This window comes from Dipodomys merriami, unplaced genomic scaffold (genome assembly GCF_024711535.1).
Source record: "Dipodomys merriami isolate MVZ:Mamm:240054 unplaced genomic scaffold, mDipMer1.0.p SCAF_49, whole genome shotgun sequence".
In the NCBI taxonomy this organism is placed as follows: Eukaryota; Metazoa; Chordata; class Mammalia; order Rodentia; family Heteromyidae; genus Dipodomys; species Dipodomys merriami.
Genome location: NW_027206057.1, coordinates 1,014,253 through 1,034,910, shown reverse-complemented (window position 1 = coordinate 1,034,910; position 20,658 = coordinate 1,014,253). Strand labels below are relative to the sequence as shown.

General features: G+C 36.5%; 1 long non-coding RNA gene across 1 annotated transcript; it reads left to right on the top strand.

Annotated features, from left to right (window-relative positions):
- Positions 1-83: 83 nt before the first annotated feature.
- LOC138809194 (uncharacterized) lies at positions 84-20,370 on the top strand. The gene is made up of 3 exons (XR_011366745.1): positions 84-134; positions 8,910-9,008; positions 20,036-20,370. It is a non-coding gene; the product is annotated as an uncharacterized lncRNA (long non-coding RNA).
- Positions 20,371-20,658: the final 288 nt, after the last annotated feature.

Sequence of the window (20,658 nt, the reverse complement as noted above, 5' to 3'; positions counted from 1 at the left end):
GGCAAGAGAGCTCGGGTAGTTGCAGTGGCGGGATCTGAGAGGCGTCCTCTGGCGGAGCGGATGTAGAAGTTCTTGGGGTTTTTCTCAAAGCCTAACAACCAAGTAAACGACGATGTTGCAAGCGCCTCGTAGGGGTAAATGTGGGGAATAGTAGCAAAGTACCCCTATTATCTGGGCAAAGTCGGAAACTGAGGCAGGGATGTCACACGTGCAGTCACTTTACCACGTGTCCAGGATGAAAAATAGACGTAAATGCGGACCCCAGCCGAGTGGAAAGTGTTGAAGCACATACCCCAGGCAGTATGGGCAATTTCTGTGAATTTAAAAAGTCCTGAACTTTGGAAGTACCCAAAAGAGATTACTGGAAAGCCAGGTGCTGGTTTTGCTTTGTCCTGGAATGATGAGGCTACTTCACCACGCAGTCTAGGGGGGTTAGATGTAGAGAGAGGACGAAGGTAAGTTTGTGGACTTACCGTATAGAGATGCCTGCAACTTCTATGGGGTAGAACCTCTACATTTACAGTTGGTAATTTATTCTGTAAGGCATTAATCAGTTCTGCGTCTAACATCGCCGTCTTAACAATTCCTTATTAAAATACTGCTTAACTATTTTTTTTTGTTTGTTTTTAACTTGGTGACCTGGAGTTTGAACTCAGGGTTTTTACACTTGCTATGCTGGAGCTCTACCGCCTGAGCCATTCCCCCAGCCCTTTTTGCTCTGGGATCTGATGATCTCAGTCCGAAGCCAGCCCAAGTAGAAAAGTCCACAAGACTCTTTGCTCCAATTAAACATCAAAAAGCTGCAAGCGGAGCTGTGGCTTGAGTAGTAGAACACTAACCTTGAGCACAAAATCTCAAAGACGGTGCCCAGGTCCTGGGTTCAAGCCCCAGGACCTAATCACACACACACACACACACACACACACACACACACACACACACACACACACACACACACACACACACACACACACACAATAATAGCTCTTTGAGATCCAGTTAATCTCTACAGACACGGTTGAAAACTATAAGATCTTTCTTTCCCAGTGTTGTAGCCAGAAAACACAGTTCTCAAAAATTTAGTGTACAGTTGAAATACCCAGCTATATACCCAAGTTCCATTACCAGAAGTTATAGATTTTCAAGAAGCCTGTGTTTTGGAGATTATTCTGGAAGTGGAGAAGAGGCATATGGTCATTGGATTACATTTTGAAAAATATACCACTCCCATTTGCTTCCAAGCATTAGCTTTTCATTTTAGTAGGCATTTGGTGTCCCCTCTTAAAACTTTCAAACACATACAAAAACAGAAAGAGGATAATGAATATATTCTCAGCTCAGCTTCAATAATTATCAATTATTGGATTATTTCATAGATATCTCCACCTAGTTTTCCTCTCCCTCAATCCTCAAAATTCACCCAAGCACCTCATTGTGTCTTTAAAAATTAATTATGCATTTAAAAAATAAGGAATTTTTATAAAATACAATAATGTTATGTTATTTAACATAAATATATAGTGACACAATAATTAAAATTATAACTATAATAATTATGCTAAAATTATAATGTATTAATATGTCAAAATTATATTCCATATTTTCTTGGTTATCTCAGATTATTTTACGTGGTACTTAACTCTTTAAATAGGTAGGGCTTCTCCATCCCTAATACCTTCTTTAATTTCTTATTTCACTTTCATAATGTATTTGATAAGTAACAAGATTATTTTACAGAATTTAAGAATGCCTTCTATATTTCTTTAAAATAGTTAAAAGTTAGAGGTTTAGGGCTGGGAAGGTGGCTCAGTGGTAGAGCTCTTGCCTTGCATGCCTGAGGCTCTGGGTTCGATTCCTCAGCACCACATAAGCAAAAACAAAAAAGCCTGAAGTGGCGCTGTGGCTCAAGTGGTAGAGCGCTAGCCTTGAGCTGAAGAGCTGAGGGACAGCGCCCAGGCCCAGAGTTCAGGCCCCACGACTGGACCCAAAAAAAAAAAAAAAGTTAGAGGTTTAGATTCAGAATTGACTTTTCTTTTTAATTAAAAGAAAAGCTTTGAGAATTTTTTTTCTTTTTCTTTTTTTCTCTTTCTTTTGGTTGTGGGCCCTGAACTCTGGGCCTGTGTTCTGTCCCTCAACTCTTCAGCTCAAGGCTAGCGCTCTACCACTTGAGCCAGAGTGCCACTTCCAGCTTTTTCTGCTGGAAAACCCAGGACCTCAAGCATGCAAGGCAAGCACTCTACCACTGAGCCACCTTCCCAGCCCTGGGAAAATTTTTGAGAATGGTTTTAAAGCATATTTGTAGAAGTCAAAGTGGTTGGGTTTTTGTTTTGGGTTTTTTTTTTTGGTCGTTTTGTTTTTGCTTGTTTCTTTTCTACAGTACTATGGATTGAGCTCATGCTCTTGTATTTGATAATCAGGTACTCTACCACTTGAGCGTATGCACACCTGTGGTCCTTTTTAGCTAGCTGTGTACCAACATGTTGGCCAAAACTTATGTTTTAGATTAACAATAGCATTTAACAAATTTTTATTAAAAATTTCAGTGTGTGTGTGTGTGTGTGTGTGTGTGTGTGTGTGTGTGTGTGTGTGTGTGTGTGTGTGTGTGTGTGTGTGTGTGTGTGTGTGTGTGCTGGTCCTGGATTGCCCCTGAGCTTTTGTGCTCAAAGCTAGTGCTCTACCATTTGAGCTACAGTCCCACTTCTGGCTTAGAGCTTAGACTTTTCTGCCCATGTTGGCTTCAAACTGCAGTCCTCATATCTCTGCTCTCTGAATAGCAAGGATTACAAGGGTGAACCACCAACACACAGATAAAAATGTTCACATTTTAGTTATGAAATATGCTCATCTATTAATTAACAGAAACTTTAACCACTTTTTTCACATGATTAAAATATGTGGCTTAGAATTTTAGAATTAAGGGACCTTAGCCCTTTCATAGTTATGGTCAACTTAAATTACGAATAGAAGGAAATATGATGAAAGTACTTGTTTTTATTTAGAACGCAAGCAAAGTTCATATGATATTAAAATTATAAAATTTAATCCTTCTGGGCTAGGAAGTTGGCTCAGTGGTAGAGTGCTTGCCTCCCATGCATGAGGCCCTAGGTTTGATTCCTCACCACCACATAAGCAGAAAAAAGCCGGAAGTGGTGCTGTGGTTCAAGTGGTAGAGCACTAGCTTTGAGCTGAAGAGCTGAGGGATAGCACCAGGCCCAGAGTTCAGCCCCCACAACTGAAATCCTTCCAGTAACTACTACCTAGCAAAATACCTATTGAATACCTATTATTAGGTACTCAAATACTTGTTGAATTTCACTAAAACCAGTTTTTCAGCCATTGAAAACTATTTCATAGCCAGGCACTGGTGGCCCACACCTGTAATCCTAGTTACTCCGTAGATTGAAATCTGAGGATTGCAGTTTGAAGACAGCCTGGGAAGAAGTCTGTGAGAATCTCCAATTAACTACTAAAAAGCCAGAAATCAAGCTGTGGTTCAAGCAGTAGGGTATTAACCTTGAGTAAAAGAGCTTAGTGACAGTGCCAGGTGCTGAGTTCAAGCCCCAGGACCAGCACACACAGACACAGACACACTTTATAATTTTGGCCATGGATTCTCTGAGAAAATGCCAATGAGCAAGTGAATAGTCCTAGAACCTGGTAGAACTTCTGAACTAATAAGCTACATGACTTTGGACAGACCATTGCATTTTGGAGCAGTACTTATCTATGACAGTATATTCTTAATATCCTCCAAGAATAATCCACTTTTTTGGTAGGTGAATTCTTTTCTTTATCAATAGTAGATGAACTTAGGAATTTTCAAAGGTCTGAAATGTAACCTAACCAAACTTAATAACATTATACCATTTGTCAGAAACATCCTATCCTGTTCTGTAAACTTATAAGAAATTAAAAAATGTGACTTACATATTTAAAATTTCTTACCTTACTCATGTAACTGTAACCCCTTTGCACAGTATCTTTACAATAAAAATATATATTAAATTTTTTTCAGTAGCTACATTGCAAAGTAAGCAGAAACACATAAAATTAGTTTAAATAATATGTTTTATTGAACCCAACATATTCAAAATACTATTTCACCATGTAATAAATATAAAAATCATGAGATATTTTCACATTTTAAATTCTGTCTTCAAAATTTGCTATGTATTTTACACTTATGGCACATCTCAATTCAGACTTACTGTATTTCAAAGGCCTATTACCATATAGGCTATCAGGCAACTACTAAGTCAATCAGTTCTAGGCCCGCTGACCCAGTAAACTAATAAAATGGAGATCTGTCATTCTTGTATGAAATCTAACTTCATGGTCAAATAAACTTTAAGATGTTTTTCACATACATCAGTAGAATTGAAATTTTTCTTTTTTGATTTGTAAAATGAGTACATTGGATAAGATGATTAATACAAAGTAATCCATTTCTAGTGTTAACAGTGTTAACAGTATAGTTTTATAACAGTGCTTTGCAAAACATACAATGTTGTATGTGGTATTTAGGTTTATATGTATCTACTGTCTCATTCCATCAAAGCTTCAAGGGAAAAAACTATGGAGAACAAAGGGGAAATTAAAGAAAACAGGAGAGAAAAGGGAGACAAGGAATGAAGAAAGGGAAGAATAAGTGGATGAAAAACTGATGGAAGAAAGTAAAAGCATGGGAGGAAAGAAGAGAAATAACAAAGATCAAACCTCAGAAACGTCAGTCTTCATTAGGTTAATAGTTAAATTATGCTGTCACCTGAACCGTCAAACAGAGAAGTGAGGTATTTAATGCAATGCTCTTTATGTTTTAAAAGAGCATTTTTTTCACAAAGTACATTTTAAAAGTAAATCATGTCCCAAGAACCCCTTAGACATTGGACTTCTTTATGTGTGGCACGGACCTAATAGTAAGCTTGGGCTTTGTGATCACAGATGTGTAAACTATAAAGTTCACCTTATCATGAGAGTAACAGCAAAAATATGCAATTTGCTCCTTGAATTGTTTTGATCAATGACATTTAAAATATTGTGATATTCATTTGTATATTTCACTTTAAAATTTAAGTTAAATTTCTTAGTAAGTTGGTTAAAAGATACTTTTCATTGAAGTTCCCTTTGTGTGTGTGTGTATGTGTGTGTATGTGTGTGTGTGTGTGTGTGTGTGTGTGTGTGTGTGTGTGTTTTAGAACAAAGTGGGTTGAATTGGCAGATAAACCTCTAAAGGGGAGGACAAACATGGGACATACCTACCATGATCTATAATAAGAATTTCCAGTGCAGTGTTCATGTCATCTGAACTAAAATTCTAGCCTGGTACATACATAATTGTATGTATTGGGATGTATGCCACCGTGAATAGATAGCCACAGAGATGTCTATACTCCCAGCATATAGTAGGTAATATCATTCATCTTCGGTGACTTCCATGATTGCTTATATTCTGAAAACTCACAATTTGTAAATTTATCCTAGTTCTCTCTTTTGAGTCTCAAGCCCAAGTTTTACTCAAGATCTCTACTAGGTTAACTCACAGGTGTTACGTTTCTCATTTAGGTTTTATAAAGGATTCTATTAGAATATATTGCTTTACAAGGATGTTTCATTTTCATGTTTCCATAATTGTATACAATTTCCCCTGAATCAACTTACCCTCTTTGTTATTCTTCTTTCCTCTTTCTTAAAACAATTACATCAGGTTTAATTGTCCTATTTTCACACACACACACACACACACACACACACACACACACACATACACAAACACACACACAATACTTAACCATATTCACCTTCTTTTCCCTCTATGTTCACCCACCCTCTTCCCACTAGTTTCCATTCCCAACAGAACATCTCATGTTCTTTAGTGTTTAACTTACATACATTTTCATGCTAAGTGTGAACCAGTCACTGAACCTATCATTTTCCCACTGAAAATGGAAGCTCTCTTTCAGGTTCCCTTATCAGTAAACAGCATAAGCATCAACTCAGTTAAATATGAAATGTTGATTTTTTTTATGTTTCTCATCTTTTGCCTATGGAACACAGGGTCTTCTGAGTTTACTAAAATGGATATCTTGAGTATACTGGCCTTTTCTCATCTCTGCTGCCATTATTCTACTCTTTAATTCTTTTGACTATTGGAACAGCCTGTTTTCTCTCTTCTCACTCAGGCATCTCTACACTCCAGCACCATGGGAACCTTTAAGCATGTAAGTCTTCACTGTAGCACCTTGCTTAAAACAGTCCATACTTCAGTGCTCTTGAAGTAAATGCTGAACATTCTTACTTGATCCTACATGGTTCTCACTTGTACTATTTTTTCCCTTCACTTAGAAATTCCAGGTCTTTTTGAGTTCTTTTGATTTCTCATATTCCTCAAGCTCTTTCCATCTCAGTCTCTGTTGCAATATGCTCTCCATTCTGGTCCAGACACAAATTTAATTCCAATTCAATTTTTAGGTTTTATCCCAAATACCACTTGCTCCTACATGCCTTTTCTGAATAGAGTAGGTTTTACATATGCTATAGCTCCCTGTATTTCTTCTTGGTCGATATCATGTTTGTAATATGGCCTTATGTTTATCTTTCCAAGAAGATTTGTAATATTTTGTTAATTCATTGACATATCCATAGTAATTAGCACAGGAGCTGCTAGATAGAAGACATTCAACAATAAATATTACTTGAAACATTGGAGAAATGGATAATTATGTGCCCATCTTTGTTTAATTAGTAGTTGGCTATTGCCTTTAATGTCTTTCAGCCTATAGATTTTATAACTTCATTGCATTCTCAAATATTTTTACATGTTACTGTGACTCATAAAACAGTTGAGAATTATTGTCTTTGCCACATGAGCATCAACTGTCTAAAACATGATATTGAAAAAGTAAAATAAAAGAGCACATTATCCATAAAATAAGTGTCTAGCATTGACATGGGTATGTGTGTGTGTGTGTGTGTGTGTGTGTGTGTGTGTGTGTGTGTGTGTGATTGTAGCATGCACGTGCCTGCACGAATACAGGTTCTGTGGCTTGAACTCAGGACCTGAGCACTGTCTTTGAGCTTTCTGCTCAAATTGAACACTTTCTTTTAGGCCACAGCTCAACTTCCAGCTTTTTGTTACTTTATTGGAGATAAAAGTCTCATGGACATTCCTGTCTGAGCTGGCTAGAAACTGTGATCCTCAGATAGCAGAAGTAGCTAGGATTACAGTGTGAGCCACCAGTTCCAGGTGACACAGGAATTTTTTAATGATATAATCATTAAATCAAAGAGTTATTTCAGAGCTGGAAGGAATCTTTACAATTACCCGTTCATTTTATTTTAATCTTAATTACTTTGGCTCAAATAAAATACAATTCTTGGAGATGGTATGTTTTAAAATTTCTGTAAGTAATTCTAATAAATACCCACAAAAGAAAATTACTAGAGATCTGGTCCACTCTCCCTTTCAAAAGCTTGTAAGTGGCAAAATTAAAGTTGTGAGATTTTGTGTAGATAGTCCAATATAAAATAGCTACTTTGTATATTAGTGGTATAGTAGTATAATTCCCTATATTAATAGCTAGAAAATAGGAATTGGTAAGGAAGAATGCTGCTAATTCTCTAAAATAGTCTCTTTTCCCAATATACTTAAATTTACACTGGAGACTAAACCTGAATATCTTACTGGATCACTTGGTAAAATATTGGCCACTGACTTACATTAGTATGCCCTTGGTCATCTTCTCATAAGAATCACCTAGGATGAATGTTAGTTACTCTAGCTCCTAGGCCTTTTTGAACATTCTAATTAGATTCCTGTAGGTTTGGAGCAAGGCCTAGGTGCTGGAATGTTTCATAGGCTTGCTAGTGATCTTATCTTTAGTTATGTTTGGGAATCATTGGATTAGATGATGTCATAATTTCCATCTTCAAAGATGCCAGTACAAAAAGGCCATTAAGAGCCGACATCAGCATAGTGATTTGTGTGTACACCCAAGGAAGAAAGTCAATGCCAAAGACCATGGTGCAGGAGTAAGGCAAGGTGTGCTGATAAGAAAAAGAGACTAAGGACTTGAAAGCTAAGTGTCAGTACAGGGACCTAGTTGGAAATGAGTTGACAAAAAGCAGGTGTACTGGTGGTGCTATTTCCAAGTAGCAGTGAATATGAGGTAACCTCATATTGGATAGCACCCAAGATATAAAGATAATATCAGAGAAAGGAACATTTTTCTTTGAAGTATTCCACCTATTCCTAGCAGCAGCTGGACAATGCAGTCCATATATAAGGATGCATTGAGGACATTCTTTGGCACATTCATAAGCATTAAGGTATAGTACTAGCATGCAACAGGGCATTATAATGATGATCCATTTGAGAAACATGAGACTCCAGAAGACACCAGAGAATTTAAAGTAAGATACAGGTGGTATGAGATAGACTATAAGGACTGTAACATCTTAAAATAGAAGGGCTTTGGTGAGGCAAATGCTTTGTGAGAATGCGTTGTTCAGAAGCTTCAGCTAATCTGGGCCTGAAAGAGGTGCCAGGATTTTAACTAAGAGACCCAGAAAAGGAAGACATATGGCTGAGAAGCTCAGAGAAACAGGCGTTCATTCAGCAAATATGTAGATAGTGAAGAGTTGCAGGGGCAGGAATTTACTAATTGTAGAAGAATGACCTGTTGGCAGGATGCTGTAGGAACAAGATTTGCATACAGAGAGGGACATTCTATGACATGGAAGAGCTTTGGTGAAGGCCAGAGATAAGTTGTTTGTAGAAACAAAAGAAAACTGAGTGAGAGAACATCCCTCTTCCCAAGAGGGAAGACTTAAGATGGTCCCTTATCCATTTTAAATCATATGACTGACCATATTTTCATGATAATGATATTTTGCCTATTAACCCATCCCAGGTAGGATGTACCAAAACTTGCCTTGAATAATCATGTTGTGGTTTAAAGCTCATGGGCATAAAATGAAGACTTCTGAGGTCATCTCAAAACTCTGGAGAGGTAAGAATTACTCACTATTATCCTCTGTGGGTCCTACACCCTCTGCCTAAAGGTAGAGAGAAACCAAAGGAAGGCATGTAAACAACCATCACTTATATTAGAGACTTGGTAATTAAGTCAAAAGTATGGAATCAGCTGAACCTGGGGAAGTTGGGTCACCTTGGAAAGGTGGTAATATATCTGAATTTCAGTTTTTTTATATGTAAAATAGAAGATATGCAATTAGCACGCTTGTTAGATTATTTTAATGAATCAGTAGTTATTTGTAAAAAGGACAGTTCAATGCAGTGCCTATCAACCAGGGATGATTTTGCTTCTGACTCATGTTTGTTATGACTGGGAAAATGCTACTGAGATCTGATGGGTAGAGGCTGTGAAAATACTAAACATCTTACAATGTGCTGACAGCCCTCCACTACAAAGAAATCAATATATCAAATGTCAGTTGTGTTAAGGTTAGTTGACTGGTTTAGAGTAGGACACGCAAGATAGCTAAGATTTGTAGAGCACTTAATATGTATCATATGATTCTAAATGGACAGCATTTATTTTCCTCTTTACCGTATGAGCAGGTATGTGTATTCAGACAGTCTGATCTAGAGAGATACTTTTGTGGTTGGTAGTGGTGCTGTTGGGGTTGGAACTCAGGGCCTCATAATGGCTAGGCAGATTTTGTACCATTCAGCTATGCGTTCAGACCTTATTTGAGCTAGTTTGTTTTTTTTTTTAAGATTTAATCTAGCTTCCTGCCCAGCAACATGCCTGGATCATCCCTTGCTTATTTTAAGCTTCCTGTCAGAGCTGGAATGGCAGATGCATATCACAATGCCCACCTTCTCTCAACTCAAATGGAATCTCATGTTTTTCTTTCCCATGCTGTCCTGGAACTGTGATCATTTTAATCTAGGCTTCATGTATGACAGGCTCATGCCACTGCAGCCTGTATTAGGTTAAAAAGGACTTCATGCCAGGCTGACTCTTGTATTCCTTGATACTTAGGAGGCTGATATTTGAGGATCAATGTTGAAAGCCAGCGTGGACAAACAATTCCATGAAACTGTTTTCTGCAATTAACCACAAAAAGGTCAGAGGTAGAGATGTGGCCCAAGTGGTAGAGTACCAGCCTTGAGGAAAATGTCAAGCAAGAGCGCAAGCCCCTGAGTTCAAGCTCCAGTGTAAGCACACACAAAAAAGAAGAGTTTCACGAATTTTACTACTTGGCCTCAGCTTGAGTGAAGTACCTGGAGGCAATAGCCACCAGTTACCATGTGAGAGAGACATTTTGAACCACCTCATTATATTAATACAATATGTAGATATTGCTATTATTACTGTCATGTAAATGGATGAAAATTTATGAACCCATTCATTGACAAATAAACTGCCTAAATGAGCCAGTTCTGTTGTAGTTACACTAGTCAGGCAAATTGCAAACTGCAGTGAACATAGGCTGAGCTTATATTTATTGATTTAAACTTCTTATACTTTCATTTTCTGCAAATGGACAAGTCAAACCAAAGACTTGTTGGAACTGTCAGTCCACTTAAAGATTTCTGAATGGTAATGGAGTTTCCAAAGGATGCTACCGTTGTGATATTGATAGTTTTTGGAACAAGGGGTTAATCCATTCGCCCCAAGATTCTTGCTAAAATGCAAGAATTTGTATAAACTGGACAGTAAAACTTCACTTCTGAAGATGTCCAATCTTAATTATAATCTCAGTTAAAGTATTGGGAAGTTTTATGTCCTCACCTGGGCGGTATTCTGAAACTTTCCTCCAGTTATATTAGCTGAAAAAAAGTCTGTTATTTTCCTCCCCTCAAATCTTTGGCATTAACAAATTTAGCTTAAAGATTTTTTTAAAAAATCATCTTCAGGATCTGAAAATCTAGCTGGTTCTGATTATCTCTTAGGAAATGCTGTTATGGGTCTCCAACTTAGTTTTTGAATTCATCATAGTACAACAGTCTCCCGACTGCCTCTGGAGATCTCTAATGTACCTAAAACTAAGGTTAATGCTGATATCTATGTAAGCACTGCAATGGCATGATAGTGTGTGTGACAACCAAACTGACTACTAGTGAATAACAAACTAGACCTACAATGTGGATACTATGGACCAGAGAGTGATTCACATCTTAGGTGATACAGAATGGAATAGTTTAAGCATTCTTCATGCTACTGAGAACTGTGTTCCATTTAATCCTTATGAATTATTTCTGAGATTTTTCTGATATGTTTTGGACCGTGGCCCACCATTAATAACTAAATTCTAGAAAGTAATATTGTAAATAAAAATACTGGACTTAGAATTAGTCACTTACATTTATTATTATATTTGTAAAGAATTTTTGTGTAAGTAAAAGAGTACTCTTAAAGTACTTAATACTCAGTGGTACTATAAGAAGTACTTGGGAGAATGTAGTATAATAAGAATCTTTGAAAAGCTCTTTAGAAACTCTTTAGTGTTAGGTTAAAAGAACTTAAACCAAATAAAGAGACAAAATAAAAACAAATGAACTACTTGAGAACAATTGCAAACCAATTCACTACCACATAAGTAGAGTAAAATAATTCATTACTATGTAAATTAAAACAAAGGTAACTAGCTGCATGTGGAAGAGTGAAACTGCAAGAGAAACTGAGCTGATTGTATAGTCAGTATACAGAGTATCACCTTCTGGAATGGACAGAGGACTTGCCAAATACTTGGTGATAAGAAACAGGAGTATATGGGGTAGCATACTAAGGAGTTAAGGGCTTAACCAATAAAGCTGCACTGACTGGGACTGAATCCTGGCTCAGTGCTTTCTAGATGTGTGATCTAGGGCAAATAATTTCCAATTTCTACACTTGAACTTTCTCATTCATAAAATGAGGATAATCATAGTAGCTATGTCATAAGGTATGGATATTAAATTTTGAGTGAGTTAATATACTGAAGTGGAATACAGGCAATCTTACTCGAGTTGTAAACCCTCAAGTTATAGCAGCCTAGAATTGTCATTAGTATTATTGTGTGGTTACTATTATAAATGACACTTATGTGAGTCACTTGGTGTGAGGGAGACACCAAAGAGACTACTTGAGGTTGCAGTCAGAGAATAAATCTTTTGGAAAAAAAAGAACTTTCAATAAGGTAGTGAATAAAGGGGAATGCATGGAGCAAGTGATGAAATCCAAAAACCATTGAATTATCCAGATCACGTGAATGTTGGATATTAATGCTGAAGAGTAAGAGAGTAAAATGGGAGATAATTAAGTTGTGGCCCAAGATACTCATAATTTGGGTTATACTACTGAAAAGAACATAGGCATTATCATCTTGTTATGGGAAAAATGACAAATGGTCAGCTTATCTTTTGAAATGTTAAGTGTATACATGTCAAAGATAAATCTAAATGAAGCTCACCTATAGGTCACCAAAATATAGTCAGTAAGAAACTGGAGATGGAAGTAATGTTTTGTCATAAGCATAAAGTAGCTAAATGTGTAGTATCCCTACTCTCACCGAATTATTGACCTATATTTGGGGGCCAGAGTATGTAAGTAATTTTCACATTTTCTGATTCTATGTTGATGTATTTTCTGACTTTTTTCTTGGCTTCATTTTTTTTGAGACAAGGTCTCTCTAGGTAGCACAGGCTGCCCTTGGACTCATGGCCCCGTTGCTTTAGCCACCTAGTGCTGGGATTATAGGAATGATCACCATGCTTGGCACTAATTCCTGGTTATATATTTGTGGGGGGGGGGGGGATTAAACTCAAGGCCTAGGCACTGAGCTTTTTTGCTCAAGACTAGCACTCCACCATTTGATCCACAGCTCCACTTTCAGCTTTTTGGTGGGTAATTGCAGGTAAGAATCTCATGAACTTTTCTACCTGAGCTGGCTTTGAACTGAGATCCTCAGATTTCAGCCTCCTAAGTAATGAGGATTACAGGCGTTAGCCACTCTGCCTGGCCATTTCCTGTTTGTAATCTATCTTATTCTGTTTTTTGTTTTTGTGCCCAAGCTGCCATTGAACTCTAGGTCTTCCTGCCTTAGCTGCTCCAAGTACTATAGGTTTGTATTAACATGATTTGTTAAACTATCCTACTTGTGTATGCAAACCCTAAAATGTTACAAAGGTTGGTAATCTGGTTGCTAAGTAGTCTAGTGATTCTTTCCATAGTCATCATCCATTTTTATCAGCATTACTACTTTAATGCTCATTAATAATTCATCAAAATGTTTCTGAGATTGACTATGTTATCTAATTATTTTAGCAGGGTTCAAATTGCTATTGATCAATTATAGAACACAAAACCCAGCCCTCCACTTTTCCTGGGATTGATAGTTCCCTTAGGTCATAGTACAATGTTTTATAGTTCCCTTTAGAAGTTGTGCGTTCCTACAAGCTGACTAGTGAAACAGTCATAGCTACATAAGAGCTCATTATAACTTCCAATGGCATTATAGTAACTTGTAAAATAATAGTTTCTTGATATAAAAGAGTTAGGTCAGAGTTTTAACCTAAGTACTATTGACATTTGCGGCCAGTAATTCTTTGTTGTGGTGGATGTTCTATGCTTTGTAGATGTTTTGCTGCATTCCTGGCCTTTACCCACTAGGTGCCAGTAGCAGCCCCAACTTCCAAGTTTGGGCAACTCAAAATAGTTGTAGACATTACCAAATGACTCATAAGGATCAAAATTATTCCCAGTTAGAGCTATTTGCATAACAATTCCTAGTTAGTTATTCCCATTGTTAATACTGAATGTATTTAAAGATTTTAAAGCCATATGAGATAGAGCATACTACATACATGGTTTACTTGTTTAGCTTTGTATTCTTTTGAAAATGTTATGGTGGTGCCAACTGTAATCTCAACACTTGGAAGATAAAGGAAGAAGAATTACAGGTCTGGGTTATAATAGTGAGTTTAAGGCTATACAGGAAGTTTGTTTTGTCTCAAAACAATCAAGCAACAAAATAATCTAAGAACAACGCCAATAAAAAAATAAGCCACTTACTTCATATACAGAATAGTACATGGGAGAAAGTACACTGTAGATTTGTTTTTGAATATCTCGGGTAGTAGTGTTTCATTGAATGTAAGCAAGCATTTAAAATCTATTCAACTGAGATTTATTAACAGCAGTTTGGTACTGTTGCTACCCACTGATGGTACAAAAATGATAAAAATGTTCCTTATTTTCAAAAACCTTCCATCCAATGGAGAAGGCAGATAAAGAAACAATTATAGCACATTGTAATAAATATTATAGCCAACACATGGAAATAAAGGAGCGCAGAGGATAGATAACTCTTCCTAAGGAAATGCAGGAAAGCTTTTCAGGAAAAAAGTTGAAATGAAACTAGAAATATAGAAGGTGAACAACAGCCTTCAGGTAGAGGGCATGGCCTCTACAGGGAGGCAAAGGCATGGTTTTTAAAGGAGACGAGGCAGGTGTGGTTTAGGGGAGTGAAGACGAGAGAAACTGGGTGAAGCTCCACTGCTGTAGAGCTTCATGCCTGGTTGTTGTCTCTGTACATTTTAGGCCATGGGAAGTCCTTGAAAAAAATTATAAGTGAGAACTGACTGGATAGTGAGATGTTTATTTGACAGTTGTGTTTACTATTGATGTCTCTTAACTATACAATTGTATATAGTTGTTGTTTTAAATGTATGTCAGCCAGGTGCCAGTGGCTTATGCCTATCATCCTAGCTTCTCAGAAGTCTGATGTTTCAAAAGTAGCCCAAGCAGAAAAGTTTGATAGACTTTAATTAATGACAAAATGCGGGACTGAAAGGGTGGCCTAAGTGTAGAGCATTAGCCTTGAGTGAAAAGCTTCAGTGCCCATATCACCCAAACAATATCTAGAATGAGTAGGTCTTTGGACTATGAAGGTAGAAAGAGAACCAAATAAAACCTCAAGGAGCCTACAATTTACTAGGGAGGAAAGCCTGGTGTGTCCGTGCATAATGAAGAGTCAGCAGCCAAAGGAGAGGTGATTAATTCTGCCTGAGAGTCATGAGTCTAGGAAGGCTTCACAGGATACCATTCATTGGCTTTTGCCAGCTGGTCAAAAGCTGGGTGATGCCACCTTAATGGAAGAGTTGCCCTTTGTGTTGTTTTGTAAAATAAGTGTCACTTCACTCGAAATGTCTAGACTGTGGATGAATATAAATGTGTATTCAGCTTTTCATTCAAATGTAAGCTTTTCCTTAGTGATTTTTCTGAGTATCTCCTTCTTCCTTTCATTTTTATGTTACTTTTATCACCTTACAACAACATATGATATATATGTTAATTTCTGTTTTCTCCTTTTGGAACATAAGACTGTGGCAGAGATTTACATCTGTCTAGTCTGTTCCAGTATTCCCAAATGCCTACTACAGAATCTGACATATAATAGATTTCAATAAATGATAGTTAAAAGAATTATAATTAAATATGTTGGATTGACCCACAGTTTAAAATTAATCATATCAAGGCCAGGCGCTGGTGGCTCAATCCTGTAATTCTAGCTACTCAGGAGGCTGAGATCTGAGGATCATGGTTCAAAGCTAGCCTGGACAGGGAAGTCCATGAAACACTTATCTCCAATAAACCACCAGAAAACCGGAAGTGGTACTGTGGCTCAAGTGGCAGAGTGCACCTTGAGCTGAAGAGCTCAGGGACAGCACCCAGGCCCCAGAGTTCAAACCCCACAACCAAAAAAACAGTTCATATCAGAAGCTATTAATAATTACTCTTGAAATTACTCTTAAAATAAGTATTGTTTTCATTTTTAACTATATTTTCCACACAAATGGATTTCACTTTTTTCTTCTTGGATTCTTAAATTTCAAAGTACAGGTTGTTAATTGAAGCAACGAAACTCATTTTAGAAATCTCAAAAACAACAAACTAGTTTGAAATGTATATCATATATTTTTGAATATTTAATGACAACAACAAAATTACACTTTAAATAGCTTAAATTATATAAAATCACTTTGAGAACTTATCTAGAGTTTATATGTTTATTTCACCTTTATGAAAATTCTCAATATTATTTTCCTTCCTTCCCTTCCTATCATCTTTTGTTCCTTCATTCTCTCCCTTCCTGCTTTCCTCCTTTCCTTTTCTCCTTAAGCTACTAATTTTCAAATTAGTAACCCAAACAGCAGAAATTCATTCTTTCTATCAAGGAAGATGAGTCGAAATCAAACTGAGTTCACTATCCATATGCTGCTTTAAACTGAAAAGACTTACTTGGAATAGTTAGAGATGGTGCTAATTAACCAGCCTGTCACAATAGGAGCATCATCTCGTCTCAGAAATTCTTCTTTCCTGCAGGTGCTATGGTGGTATCAAGTGCTCATGGAAAGGTTAGGTGAGAAGAGAATAGCAAAGAGACAATTGATACCAATAAGCTCCTATTATTATAGTAAAATATTAACCCATCTTCAAATATAATTTTTAAATGTGCATTTTTATATTATTTTCAGAGTGTGTTGTTGTTTATTCCTTATAACAAAGCTTCACAATGTAACCTAGGTTGAACTCAATCCCCTAATTCTCCTGCCTTAGTCTCCCCAGTGCTGAGATTAAGGCATGCCTGGCTTCACAGAAACAGTTTTTAATTTTGGGGAAAACAGCTCAATAATTTTTCTACTATGAATTTCTGTTAGCGTATTTAATGTAACAGTACTCATTAACTCAAATATATTTTTGAGCTTTTACTAAGTGCTGAACATCATGTTAGACTTTAATGTCATTCTACTTTTATTACCTTTGTCAAATGGAAAGCAATTTCAAAATAGAAAGATATAATAAAATTATAGTGTAAATAAATAAAATATGGAATTCTGAACCAAGTCAAATTATCTTAATAAAATAATGTATCTTAAGGTTGGGAAGTTGGCTCAGTGGTAGAGTGCTTGCCCTGCATTCATGAGGCTCTGGCTTCGATTCCTCAGAACCACATAAGCAGAAAAAAAGTGGGAAGTGACACTGTGGCTCAAGTGGTAGGGCGCTAGCTAGCCTTGAGCTGAAGAGCTGAGGGACAGCACGCAGGCCCTGAGTTCAGCCCCCGCAACCAACAAAAAATTTTAAAAAATGTATCTTAGATTGTTTATATAAACAAAATAATGGATACCGTCCAGTTCAATTTGTATGTCTTTCTGAATTAGTGATTATTATAAAGTATGTCTATTTACTGACAATAAGAAGACATGGCAGTTCAAGAATAATGTTTAACACATTATGAATAGATATGAAGAATTAGCCTTACCACTAGAGCTGCAAAAATAGGAAAAACATATATAAATATTTTCATAAAATAAAATTCAATAGAAAATTCATGAATTGTAATTAAATGATGATATAACATGTTGCTTAAATACCTAAAAATGTAGGAAATTAGAACAGAAGGTAAGAAATATAGAATCTTAAATGAGAATATCTAACATATAATTTAGAGTTACAGATATGTAACATATCCAATCTTTTCAAGTCTATGTTTTATTCCACCTCATTAAATGTGAACTGACCTAATTCATAATACCCATCAGATTAGCCACATTATATTTTTTCAAACTCTTAAAGAATCCATGTCAGATCTTGATTTAAAACATTCTGAGAGTGCATTCATTAAAAATATAAATAAAATATAGCATATAAAAGTAGAAATAATTTACTTTTAGCAGACACATATAAGAAATGTCAAAGGAAGTGCATGTAGAAGATCTACAGTATTAGATGGAAATATGGATTTATCACTAGGAATTGTAAAACTAGTTATATGATCGTGGTGTGTAAGACTTGTTCTGTGGTAAGATAAGAGACAGGGTCCGTGCTCTAAAGGAGCTGAAAATTAGTGGGCCAGGTTTGGTACAGCAAGAGTAAGTCAGAACATATTTTATACTTTAAATGATAATGACAGAAAAAGAAACAATGAGGAGGCAACAATGCTTTATAAGAAATGTACTCGTTATCTTGCCCATGTAATTGTAACTCCTCTGTATGGTATTCTCACAATAAAAAATATATTGCTAAGATCTGCCACCATGTATAATTTTATATAATTTATCAGTCACTGACTAACATTTTATCATTTGAGAAATCTAGTCAGACTCTTTGGACCACAATATTATACAGGACTCCTTAGCCTACTCAATACATTCTCTGTGTAGAGAGTAGCTCCAGATAATTCTAGAAAATAAAAGTTCACTCTGTTTTAATTCCCCAACAAACAATGACTTTGTAAAAGTCATTTTATTATCATTTTATGATAATAAAGTTATAATGGTACAATATTTTTGGAGTTCTGCTCTATCCTTTAATTACAGCACTTAAAAAAGAGCAAAATTGAATTTCAGGATTATCTATAACTAAAGAACTGAGAAAAATTCTTTCTACTTCAGAAAATGAACAGTAACCAAAAACAACTGAATAATAGGCAATAAAAATTTTGTGGCATTAAAGAAACAACAGGATAATAAATCAAAACATTTTTAATCCAACTATTTTAATATATAACCCACCTAAGCCTTTCAGTCTTTTCTGTATAAGGAAGCCACTGTAATTTATCACCATTGCAAGTGGTAATTATGGTTTCTCACTCAAGAACACCTGACAAAGGGATTGTTTCCTCTCTGTATTAAGTGGGCATTAATATGAGCAGTCTCAAGGAGGAAACGTCATGTAGCCTAAGCCTGTTTCATGCAATCTTTTCAGACAGATTTAAGGCCAGGCTTAAGAATCCTTGAGTATCTGTGATCAAACTAGTTTCCTTTTGGACAACTTTTTGGCAAAAATCCTTGGTATCTTTGGCAAAATATGTTAACAAATGTTAAAAAATGTATATAAGATCATATTGAATGTATTTAGTTGCTATGATGCTGGACATCTGTTCTCTTTGCCTTTCCAGTGTGCATGATTCTTGTAACAGTACTGTGATTTTATACTCACCTCTAGAGTAGCTGTGGAGAAGGCTGTGGTGTACAGGAAATAGATGATACTTCCTAGTATTTGGGAGGGAAGGAATGGGTTGTATCAAGTGGATTGGAAATTGCAGGTAAGAAAATGCACTAGGAAAAGATGTGTGCAAAAAACATGCACACTTCAAAATCTCATTTAGAGCTAGCTCCTGGTTTGATACTTCATTGTGTTTCCACGTGAAACTTCATCTTACATTAGAGTCGTCTGCCTTTTCTGGTGAAAAGAAAAAAACTGTCCTGAAGATTTTACTTGAGGAAACAAACATTTGTAAGTTTCTTATAAATGACTCATATGTGAGGAAAGGAGAGAGAGGGCCAGTGAAGTGAGAATGTTATTTCTATCTTAATGTAAAAGAGTTGTGAATTTGATGTGTCAGTTTGTTGATTTATCAGTCTTATTCAAATTATAATGACCTGATTCTCCAATACATTATCAAGTTTTTCCTTCAGTTGTTTTATCAAGGAAGCTACCATTCCCTGGGAAGAAATGGCTATATAACAAAATTTGCCATTAATTCTGTTATTTCTCTTGTAGAAATGGTGTATGTTCTGTTTAAGGGCACAGATATTTTGTGATTTGAGGTAACAATCTTGACACTTTTGGTCAATACTTGCAAAACAACAAAGAATCCCAGTTGGAAAAAATTGCAGGAAGTGTTCTGACTGGCAGAAGGCAAAGAGAAATCACAACCCTGCATGGCCTGGCAAGCTTGGGGCCCTCAGTATCTGACCCAGGCAGTGACCTGAACCAGATAGTGGCCTTAATGCCGGAAAGAACTGCAGACTCATAGTGGTCAAAAACAAACACACCTGAAACAGAAAACAACTTAGTCACTGACATGTTAGATTTAGTATCAAGGGGGAGGGGGACAGTTTTATCTTTTTAACTAACTTAATAGTACATAGATATTATTATATTTTTATATGTTTTGAAAATTTCTCTATTGGGTTTTATGAAATGATGAAATATCATCTATGAGCTTATTTAATATACATTCTGTTCTCTAGATAGAAGATAAAGGGTCATGTATAACACACTCTCCTTTTTCTTTTCAGCTGGAGCCAGTAAGACCTACTTCCAGTAGTGACATGCAATCACTTTAGTTTGAAGGCCGCCATGCCTGCAGGCATATGTGAGCCCTGGTGCAAGCCCTCCTCGCCACATGCTTCCTTCCGGTTTCCCTGGCATGGAACTCATGCAAACTGCTGGCTCAGCAATGAATAGTGAGGGGGGAAAAACACTGTTGTTTGCAGCAGTGGTACTGGTCAGACACTATGCTGAAAATGAATGATACAATTTGTGAGTGGGAATTGGAGGGAAAAACTGGGAGAGAGGGAAGGAAGGGGTGACATTGTCAAAAAAGAAATGTACTCCTTATGAAACTGTAACCCCTCTGTACATCATCTTTATAATAATAAAAATACCACCCCCTATAGTTTAGTTTTCTTTTTCTTCTTTCTTTTGCTGGCACCATGTATTTGAACTGATACATTTAGACAAAGGCCTCTAAAGCTAGAAATAAAACAGTAATAAAGCAACACAGAGAATACTACGATAATACAAAATAGATGAAAAGCAATCGAAAACATTCTCTTAGGGGGCTGGGAAGGTAGCTCAGCGGTAGAGTGCATGCCTTGCAAGCATGAGGCCCTGGGTTCGATTCCTCAGCACCACATAA